At 46.3% G+C, this 3,932-nt stretch overlaps 1 pseudogene; it reads right to left on the bottom strand.

Annotated features, from left to right (window-relative positions):
- Nucleotides 1–1,022: 1,022 nt before the first annotated feature.
- Nucleotides 1,023–1,645, bottom strand: LOC146628489 (uncharacterized; annotated as a pseudogene).
- Nucleotides 1,646–3,932: the final 2,287 nt, after the last annotated feature.

Raw genomic sequence — 3,932 nt, 5'->3', positions numbered from 1 at the left:
GTCAAGTTCAAGCATGTGTGTATATGACAGTATCATCAGCATAAAGTGATTTTTACTGAAATCACTCAGAAAAATAGAAAGTAAAATAGAAACGCTGCAGATTTATATTCCTCTGCATGAACACACTGATTTTGATTTACCAGATAATTTCAAAACCATTTAACACAAAAATCTGCATAAATACTTTTTTTTAAACATATGATCTACTGAGTAAAATGCCTTTGACAGCTGTTTCAATTCATTTCAATATAAAATTCCTATGTTAATACACAGGTAAAGCAGTGCAATGCTGTTTCCTGTCCAGGGCCAACTATCACAGCTGTAGTAATGGTACTGTGCCCAGTTCTAACTTGAAATTTTATCAGATAAAAACTGCTTTAACTGTAAATGAGATGAGAGATGAGATGAGATAGCCTTTTTTTGCCAGTTGCAGGTCTTTTGCCCACAACCGAGATGACAGACCTTGCCGACCGTACATACAATACACAAACATCACATTGGAGAGACAGGTCAGGCTAGGTAGCGAGGAAAACATTGAAATGTGTAACACAAAAGGATAATACAGGAATGCACAGATATCAACACACCATAGCACAATAAACACAGACAGCAACATGGGAAAGAGTTCCAGTGTGTACATCTGATCTGGGACCGCTACAATCTTCGACTGCGCCTCCAGCTGACCCGATGTCCACATCAGAGGGGAGGTAAGCGTTGGAGGTGGCGTGGGATCTGGGGTAGGGAGGGTGATGCGTCAGTGAGTGCTTATCAGTATCAGTATATGTATGTGTGTGCGTGTCCATAGTTCAGCTGAGACAGTGTCCTTCGCCCTGCCAGGCTAAGTCTTCCAGCCAACCCAGGTGGCCTTGCATGGAATGGGAAGGAACAGACTAAACACAGTCGTTATCAGGGAGTTTTTGTTCAGCTCCAGCCTTGAGCCCACAGCTGGCGCTGAAGGGGTAGCCGGATTATGATGGTAATTTGTCTTTTGCAACAACTCATGAAAATTTCAAAGCTGTTCTTTAACACTCCGACACTGGTCTCTCAAACTCCCGTTGAAGAACCGCGAGCTTGCCCATGATGGTATCAAACTTGCTGGTGTTTTCATTCTTTTGCTCAGAGAGCTGATTCTGAGAACTCACGACTGCAGTCAGCTGTTCCACAATGTAATCCAACTTTTGCTCAAAGGTGTTATTCTGAGCAGGCCTCTCCTTGATGTAACCCAATATACGCTAGAGGTATTATTCTGAGTATTCACGGCAGCTGTAAGCATCTCCAAGGTCTTAACCATGCTGCTCTCAATGAGCCCATTCTGAGAAGTCGCGCCTCGTCCCATCGTTTCAATCCCAGCGGGCAGCCTTGAGGGGGTTTGAACAGCCGGTTCCGCTTTCTTAATCTTCCGATAAGCCAGGGCGAAGCCAGCTCCAATCAGCAAGTACCCTGTTATCATGGTTCCGAATAGGTAGATATCTTCAGCGTCCTCAATTGACAGTCCCGCCAGGCACACGACCCTCCATTCCTGCCACCCATCCATCGTGTATCCGGCAGGGAAAGTCCCTCCAGGGCACTCGGGCTCTCCCGAGCCCAGACTTCTCGTTGAGAAAAGGGTGTCAATAGCATTCAGAGACCAGTTGATCAAATCCATAATTCTCTTTAGGTTTTATAAACAGGCTGTGAGAGACTGTTCCAGGGAAAGTAATACAAAAAAACACGAGACTAGACAAGGACATAAGAACTAAGCAGGGAAGATAAGGGAGAGGAGAGGAGAAAAAGTGCGTCCGCCTCCTCCGAGAGCAAATAAGGAAAGTGGCAGAAAATTTACCTCAGATTGAAAGATTGTAACCCATGAAGCTGTTATGCCTGCCATCTTGAAGAAAGTAATCCATAATCTATCATGATCTGTGGAGTTAACCAATGACTGTGTGTTTCACAGTCAGATCCAGCGTTGTTCCTCACATCAGGTTTAAGAACACTAAGATGGTGATGATGAAAAACACTCAGCTCAGGGCCGCCATCTTTCATTCTGTCTGAGACTGAATTGGGGTCTGGCTTGCCAGGTTGTGGAGACAGATTGGTTCAAATTGTGTGTGTTTTGTTGACGACCTAGTAACTTGGGTAACACTAAACAAAAAATTGCATGTAGTAAAATATTCATAATGAAGTTCAAAGTTTGTACAGATCACTGGAGTGTCCCTGATAGAGCAGGAAACGCAGAGGATGCTGGTTTCAAAATGCAGAAGAAGAAAAAAAGAAAAACTAAGAAACCTCGCCATCCACATGTCTGATCGCTGTAAATGTAAACGCAGCTGAACTGTCTTTACTAGTTTGTCAGGATCCTTAAAGCTTAAAGCTTTTAATTAAACTTCCTCCCATGTCACACAGAGCACCCTGCAGGGAAGCTTTGAACAACATGAAACCCTGGACAGCCCTGCAGACTCAGCATCTGTAATGTATGCAGCGTGTGTGTATGTGTGTCTGTGCGTGATTGTGCGTGTGTGGGTGTGTACGTGCATGTGTGTATATATGTGTGCGTGCAAGTTTGTATATGTACATTTGTATATGTGTGTGTGTGTGTGTGTGTGTGTGTGTGTGTGTGTGTGTGTGTGTTTGTGTGTGTGTGTGCGTGAGATGTCTATGGTAGGAGCAGCTAAAAATAAAATGCTCCGTGCTGAAACGTAATAAAAGCAGGAGCCAGGAGACGATGCAGAGCCTGGAGGGGAGCTGTGATCACTGCTCAGCGTTCCGTCTCTGTGCCTCTCAGAGTCCAAGGCCAGTGGAATCACTCAGGTGTTAATGAGACAGGCCGCGAGCCTCAGGAGGTCACCTGCCTTCCCTGTCTGAAGCCAGCGCTGTGAGCCACAGACCTGTGCCGACACAAACAGGGTGAAAGCACATGCTGTGGGTATTCTTTACAGCTTTAGATCTGCAGTAACTGAGTTTATGTCTAAGATGTTTTTAGCTCTGGTTTTGGTCTCCACCAGCTCAGAAACACCACTCCTGTGAGCTTTAGCAGCCAAGCGCTCCATAAAAGCAACTGATTTCAAAGAGTGTTTGTGGAGCAGCTCATAAATGAAAGCTTTTAACTCCTTCTGTCTGCCTGGTGTTAAGAAAGAAATGGAGGAATGAAAATCATCCACCTGTTAATATCCAGGGCACCCTCAGTGCACTCCCTCAGTTCATCCTCAGTTCTGTCTCTGTATGGATACCCCTCATCTGGAAGCCTACCAAGGGGCAGCAGTGGGTTTCAGGTGTGTCCTGGGGAAAATAATTGTACTTCTGGTGTTGATGAGCAACGTTTTAGTGTCTTATTGGGCGATCGTGGCTCAAGAGTTTGGAGTTTGCCTTGCAATCGGAAGGTTGCCGGTTCGAGCCCCGGCTTGGACAGTCTCGGTCGTTGTGTCCTTGGGCAAGACACTTCACCCGTTGCCTACTGGTGGTGGTCAGAGGGCCCGGTGGCGCCAGTGTCCGGCAGCCTCGCCTCTGTCAGTGCGCCCCAGGGTGGCTGTGGCTACAATGTAGCTTGCCATCACCAGTGTGTGAATGGGTGGATGACTGGATATGTAAAGCGCTTTGGGGTCCTTAGGGACTAGTAAAGCGCTATATAAATACAGGCCATTTACCATTTACCATTTATTGAAGAGACATCAGCACTGGTGCCTTCGATAACACCAGTTACAATCAATGACTGTAGAAAACATGGACGACGCGACACCGCCTCCTCCCATTGTGCAAAAATGAAGCCAAAATATCCCACTTGTGGAGGCTGCCATCTTGCATTTTTGGAGCCAGAGTCTGCGCAGTAGTGACTTGAGGTGAAACGACTGTGTAACGCTCCCGCCCACACACCCGCTGGACGTGACTGCAAACACACCCCCTTACACTTTTACGTAGTCTGGCTGCTCCAGTTTTAAGCTGGTTTACCGCGACTGGTG

This window comes from Diplotaxodon limnothrissa, linkage group LG7, assembly GCF_057381915.1.
Source record: "Diplotaxodon limnothrissa isolate DT_005_m linkage group LG7, D_limnothrissa_male_GT1.1, whole genome shotgun sequence".
NCBI lineage: Eukaryota > Metazoa > Chordata > Actinopteri > Cichliformes > Cichlidae > Diplotaxodon > Diplotaxodon limnothrissa.
Note: the sequence above shows the minus strand (reverse complement) of the source record. Positions and strands in the feature narration are given on the sequence as shown.